Source organism: Nomascus leucogenys, chromosome 16 (genome assembly GCF_006542625.1).
Source record: "Nomascus leucogenys isolate Asia chromosome 16, Asia_NLE_v1, whole genome shotgun sequence".
Taxonomy (NCBI): Eukaryota; Metazoa; Chordata; class Mammalia; order Primates; family Hylobatidae; genus Nomascus; species Nomascus leucogenys.
In genome coordinates this window covers 17,004,605-17,011,730 of record NC_044396.1, presented here as the reverse complement: position 1 = coordinate 17,011,730, position 7,126 = coordinate 17,004,605, and the positions used below count along the sequence as shown (strand labels likewise).

Here is a 7,126-nt window from a genome sequence, read left to right as displayed (position 1 = left end):
TGAAGTAGCTGAAGGACTAGATCAGTTGATTTTCTGAGAATTTATTTGGTGATTTCATGCTTTTTTTTTTTAAACTTTTATTGAACAGATGAAACTTTTTCTCTGCCTGTTCTGTTATCACATACATTGATTGTTTCCTCCTGTCTAAAGTCTTTATCTTAGAGCTCATGAGGTTTTAATTCTTAACACATGGGTCTTTTAACCCACCATTGTTCTCTCCCACTTAAGGTCTTGGAACTACCATTCAGAATTGAATGTTTCACCCAACCTGCTTTACCCAGCTTCCTTGTCTTTCTAGTCTCAGTTTACATATTAATAGTACCTACTGAGACAACCCTCCTCAGACTCCTCCCAATCATGTTTCTTTCTAACACCTACACACTTGTAATCACTTACTTGAATTTAGTTGTTTTTCATCTATTTTTTTCCATAGTGTGTTAAGTGCTTAGAAACAAGAATTTCTTGTTCACTGATCTTAAAATACCTAGCACATTGCCTGGCCTGTCCGCATTGCGTGCTTAAAAAATGTTTGTTGATAGTTTTAGAATTTATCAGTTGAGAGGATAGGATATGAGTAAGAAGTTGCATTAGGTTAACAGACTGCTGGGAATAGAGAGATGGATATGATTTAGAATTGTGCTTGCTCACAAAAGGCTTGCTTTTTAATTTACCTTGCCCTTGGATGAATTCTTCAAGTGTTTTGGTCAGTTGAAGGGAGAAAGGGAACCCAAGAGAGCTTTCATTTTTCTTAACTTCCAATAGTGATGTTTCAGCTAATTTACCTTCACATACCAATTAGGGTAATGTCTGATTTTAATAAATCTACACAAATATAAGAATCCTATAAAATAAGTGTACAGTTCAAAAAAATTAAAACCTTTGTTAATATACTGACCATGAAGAAGTTTTATAGTTGTCTTATTTCAGTATAATCAGGATGACTAGTATGACATACTGAAACAAATCGCTGCCTTTCTATAAGGCTGCTGAATTTTTATTTCTGTGAATAGGGATGATATATAATCTAGCTCTTTTTTGTCACTCTTGTATTCACAAAAAAGTCTTATTTATTGTTTATAATTTTAACCAAATATAGCATTAACATGGGGATCAATAACCTCAGTGCATGAGTTGATGAACAAAAAAAATGACCTCACTTTAAAAAGTAAATTACACGAGGTTTTTAAATTTTTCATTTCATTTTATTTCTTAATTTTCTATTTTAGATTTAAAGGGTACATGTGCAGGTTTGTTACCTGGGTATATTTTATAATGCTGGAATGTGTGTTTTTATGGAACCTGTCACCTAAATAGTGAACATTGTACCCAATAGGTAGTTTATTAACCTCCCCCACCCTTTTGGAGTCCCCACTGTCTGTTATTTCCATCTTTATGTCCACGTATATCCATTGTTTAGCTCTCACTTTATAAGCGAGAACATGTGGTATTTGATTTTCTGTTTCTGTGTTAATTCACTTAGATAATGGCTTCTAGCTACATCCATGTTGCTGCAAAGGACATGATTTCATTCTTTTTTATAGCTGCATAGTACTCCATGGTGTCTATGTACCACATTTTCTTTAATCTACCAGTGATAGGCACTTAGGTTGATTCCATGACTTTGCTATTGTGTATAGTGCTTTGATAAACATGAGTGTAGATGTTTTTTTGATAGAATGATTTCTTTTCCTGGGTAGATAACCACTAGTGGGATTGCTGGATTGAATGGTAGTTACATCTTTAGTTCTTTGGGAAATCTCCGTGCTGTTTTCCGCAGGGGTTGAACTAATTTACATTCCCACCAACAATGTATAAGTGTTCCCTTTTCTCCATATCTTTGGCAATTTCTGTTAATTTTTGGCTTTTTAATAATACCCATTCTGACTGGTATGAGATTGTATCTCATTGTAGTTTTAATTTGCAGTTAAGTAAGGGTTTTTTTCACTTTGCCAAATCCTGATGGAAAAATTGCTGTTTTTGAGTCAGGCATTTCCCCTACCCCCCACCCACCCCTACTCTTGTGACTGACATTGGAAAGGCCTTATATACCTAGATCAGAGATTTTCATCAGTGGCACTATTAACATTTTGAGTTGGATAATTCTTTGTTGTGGCATTGTAAGATGTTTAGCAGCGGCATCTCCTTTCTAAGTACCTGTATCCCCCTCCAAAGTTGTAAGAACAAAAAATGTCTCCCTGGGAACAAAATTGCCCCCAGTTGAGAACCACTTACTAAATCATAAGTTTTATTGCTAATGAGGTTGGAAAGTTCTAAAGAAAACCATTTAGATCACAAATTGGACACATTAGGCAGTTAGTCATCTACTTTACATGACTTTAGCAACTGCCTAATGCCAAACTTACATGAATCCCCTTTGAAAAAGCTGAATGGACCTTAACTTTTTTTCCTGTCTCTTCTTATTCTTAACCACTAAAATGTGTTTATTTGGCATTTGGGATTACTGGTGGTAGCATTCAGGATAGACTAAGTTGTGCTATGGTAACAACTCAAAAATCTTAGAGTCACATAGCAACATGGGAGTGTTTCTTGTATTGTTACATTTTGCAAGTTGGCCGAGGGCCCTGCTCCATAATTTTGTACTGTAGGACCCAAACTATTCAAGCTGTCACCATCTTAAACTTTATTAGAAGAGAGCATTCTGGAGGATCTCCCTCCAGCAAGTAAATTCTGTGGCTTAGAAGAAACACATCTCATTTCCATTCATTGTCGGAATTAGTCACATGGCTTCACCTAAGTAGGAAAGTGCCTAGAAGTGCAGTCCTACCCTGTGTCCTGAAGGCAGGGAGCTGGAATATTTGGTGAACATTACTAAGCATTATTACATGTACTGGAAATCGTGGTCTTTGGGTTCAGACTTATCATTTCAGTCTTGACCCTGGCGCTTATTGACTAACCTTTCAGAGCTCCTGTTTACTTATATAAAATAGGAATAATAATGTTTTCCTAGTAGGAGAACTATAAAGATAAGTAGGAATGTTTAGATAATATATATAGCATGTTCTATATAATTTATGGTATTTATGAGAATAATAGTTATTATTTTACAGGTTGGTTTTTGGTGTATTATATGCCACCTAAATGGGAGGCAGAAATGTGATAGGCTACTAATCTCTTTTGGAAAAGTGGGATTGTCAAGGTGGTTTATAAAGCAGAGCCTTGGAATGCTAGAATGAGAGGCCGTTTCACTGTTGCTCTTAGAATTAAGCATGTAGGAATTTAGCACGTAGTAACTTGTAGGACATTATGAGACCATTATGAGACCAAGAAAGTATCTGATATAATAAGGTAAACATTCTAATAGTATTTCTGTTTTGCTTTCTACTGAATATCTCAAACTTTGATATTTATATTCTGTTTAGGATTTAGCTGTCAAGATTGTTGATTGACATAGAGGTTGTCAGGTTTGGTTTTGATATTCTTAAACTCTTTTGGTATTGTGGGTGAATTAATGTGAATTAAGAAAACACCTTTCCTAAGCTCCACAAAGAATATTCAAGTGCTTTAAAGTACTATTTTGTGTATGTTGTAATATATTTACAAAGCTTGTTTTAATTATTGCTAACGAATGACACCCTTTGCACATGGACCTATTTATTTAAACTTGTAATTTTGAATATATATATATATATATATATTTGTTTTGTTTTGTTTTCTTTCTTCCTGTCCTCCCCCTGACTCAAAACAGTCTGGATTTGGTCTCTACCATGTCACTGAAACTGCTTCTAAGAGTAGTACCAGGAACTGCTAACTTATCCTTAACTTACTGGAAATCTCTGCTGCCTTTAGCACTGTAGACTACACCCTCCTTGAAATTATCTTTTTTCCATAATACTACTTGTGATGTTTGAAATTGAGTGTCAACTTGATTGGATTGAAGGATGCAAAGTATTGTTTCTAGGTGTGTCTCTGAGGGTGTTGCCAAAGAAGATTAACATTTGAGTCAGTGGACTGGGAGAGACAGACCCACCCTCAATCTGGGTGGGCACAATCTAATCAGCTGCCAGCATGGCTAGAATAAAGCAGGCAGAAGAAAGTGGAATGAGCAGACTTGCTGAGTCTTCTGGCCTTCATCTTTCTCCTGTGCTGGATGCTTCTTGCCCTCGAACATCAGACTTCATTGAGCATTGGGACTCTTGGACTTACCCTAGTGATTTGCCAGGGGCTCTTGGGCCTTCAGCTAAAAACTGAAGGCTGCACTGTTGGCTTCCCTACTTTTGAGGTTTTGGGACTCGGACTGGCTTCCCTACTCCTCACCTTGCAGATGGCCTATTGTGGGACTTCACCTTATGATCGTGTGAGTCAATACTCCTTAATAAACTCCCCTTTATATATATTTATCCTATTAGTTCTGCCCCTCTAGGGAACCCTGACTAATACACCACTCTTTGCTAAATGGTTCCTCCTCCTTAGGTGCTATTCTGTTCTGAGCCTCTTCCCCTGACTGTCCTTTAGGATGTTATCCTTGACCCTCTTTTTCACACTTACGTCAGAGCTTCCAAACTGCTGGACTGAATGTGGCTCAGAGACATACTTTGTTAGACCTGTGTAGTGATTTAAAGAAAAAAAAAAAAAAAAAAAAAGATGTGAGGTAGTTGGTAGCATTTAAGGGGAGATTTCACCAAAAATTCATATTTCCAGCTTCTTAAAAAAAGTTACAAGGGCTGTCTACACTGAGCCAGGATTTCCTTGTGGCAGCACTCAGCAAGAAGTGAGCAGTGGCTGGAGGTTTCAAACAGGGTTTCACCCACCACCATCTCCACCTGGTCTGCTAACTTAAATTTCTTATGTCAGTCAAAAATGCCTAGTTCCAGCTGGACATGGTGGCTCACGCCTGTAATCCTAGCACTTTGGGAGGCAAAGCCAGTGGGTCATCTGAGGTCAGTAGTTCGAGACCAGCCTGGCCAACATGGAGAAATCCTGTCTCTACTAAAAATACAAAATTAGCCGGGCCTGGTGGTGCATGCCTGTAATCCCAGCTACTCGGGAGGCTGAGGCAGGAAAATCGCTTGAATTCAGGAGGCAGAGGTTGCATGCAGTAAGCAGAGATTACACTGCAGCCTGGGGGACAGAGCAAGACTGCCTCAAAGAAAAAAAAAAGAAAAGCAAGCCTAGTTTCCAAGCCAAAATCTTGGCATTATCTTATCCTCCTTTTTGGTTTATTCCCTACTTTATTAGACTTTGTAGATGTTTAGCAATCTTACTGGTCTTAGTTTATCTCAGTGTTCTATTTTGTAATCTATTCATTGCTACTTTTTGTTTTGATTGGCTACTTCTGTTTTCTGTGTTTAATACTTGGTAAAGCTTCCCAAAAATATAAAAATATGTATGTGTATTTGTGTATGTGATTTTAAGTAGAATATTGAGAGATTCCTCTAGCCTAGTGGTAATTAAATGCTGGTCTGTAAACTGATCCCATTGGCAACATAACAACATTTAGTATAAGATAGCGAGATTTTCATAAAGCAAATTTAATCAATTTAAGAAACTTATGTATATGTCATCCTCTTTCAACAGAAGGGTTTAAAATGTCCTTACTTTTATGAATTTATGGTGGCAGTAGTTGAGAGTGAATAAAAAAAAAGTCCTTACTTGACAAAATTAAGAGTTTGTAACTGTATTTCTTACAAATCTCTTTCTGTTTTAAAGTCTGTGAACCAGTAATTTATTTCCAGCCATGTAGCCAGCTTAAGCATCTCTTGTATAACATCTTCAATGGATCTTTATTTAGCCCCTCATTTGAACTTCTCTAACAAGAGTGTACTCAGATATCTAAGCAATAAGTTGAAGTAGTGATGGGTAAAGAAGAGTATAGTGGCAAGAAAGTGGCATCAGGGAGACATCTTTGGCACAGTGGGCACATGTTAGCACCTTAGATCAGCCTCAGGGGTAGTGCTTGCACACTTGAGATTTGTTAACAGAAAGTGGAACTCTTAATTTAAATGTGTATATGAGATTGTACAAAAGCAAACCACTACCTTTTACTGAGCTCTTACTGTGTGCCAGGCCGTGTGCTAAATGCTTTAAATATCTGGCTTACTTGTGCCTCACGGAAAGCAGGGGTTGCTATTTTCATCCCTATTTTTTAGAGAATGAAAATGAGACTTGAAGAGGTTGAGAATGAATAACTTGCTTAAGCTACATAGCCAGTAAGTGACTCTAGAAGGTAGGCTAGAGAATCCAAAGGCTAGTCACATAGCTAGTAAGTGACTCTAGAAGGTAGGCTTTGAGAATCCTAAGCCCTTTAAATCAAACCTTCCATTTCCATATTTAAAAAGAAAACTAACCAAGAGAAACCCAGTACCCTTCCTTATTACAGGACAGAATTTCTACAGCAGTTTTCAAGTATATGAAGCATCTGATCATGTTTGAAACTTTTACCCCAAGTCTCAGACCACATTTTAAATCACAAAATAAGCTTGCCAAAACAAATGAAGTAAGTGCATTGGTTTCTGCCATAACCTGTGTTTATCAACTCCTGTTTTTCATGCATTTTTCCAACTTCCAAAATTTTTAATTTGTCATGGGCTCTTGTCATATTAAGAATTAGCTATATTATTTTGTATTATAGAGTGTTAATAAATGAAACAACCCTTCTCTGTTAATAAAATTAATGATTGTTTCAACTTTAGGGTCCTTGAGTTCCTAGGATGCTATATATTTTAGCATTCTTACAGCACTTTATACTTCCAGAATAGTTTGTAATCATTAGTTAGCTGTTTCCCACACAATCTCTGTGGAACAGATTGGCATTCTTTCTTGTTATTTTACTGATGAGAAGAGAGATAGATACAGGCAATTTGACTGACTTTCTAAATTTACACAATAAGTCAGTAACCGTCTGGATTAACATTCAACTTTAGATTCCTAGTTTTTTGCTGAGTTCACAGGCTGATGCTGTCTCAAAAAGCTGGTGATTTTTTCAATTTGCCTGCCAAATGGATTGATTTCGGGTTGCTGGGAAAGCTCTAGATTCTGACATTCCATGAGGCTAGCCTATACGGCACAGAGATCAGCAACCCTTTCATTTTCAGCTGGTGTCCATAAGGAGTGTGTTTAAGATGGTGAAAACTGAAAAGTTTGAAAGAGCAAACTCCACCTCTTTTTC

The 7,126-nt window shown here is 36.9% G+C and overlaps 1 protein-coding gene across 1 annotated transcript in view; it reads left to right on the top strand.

Annotated features, from left to right (window-relative positions):
• LRRC69 (leucine rich repeat containing 69) overlaps positions 1 to 7,126 on the top strand; it is a 131,370-nt gene that overhangs the window by 2,741 nt on the left and 121,503 nt on the right. The gene's annotated exons all lie outside the window — the stretch shown is intronic.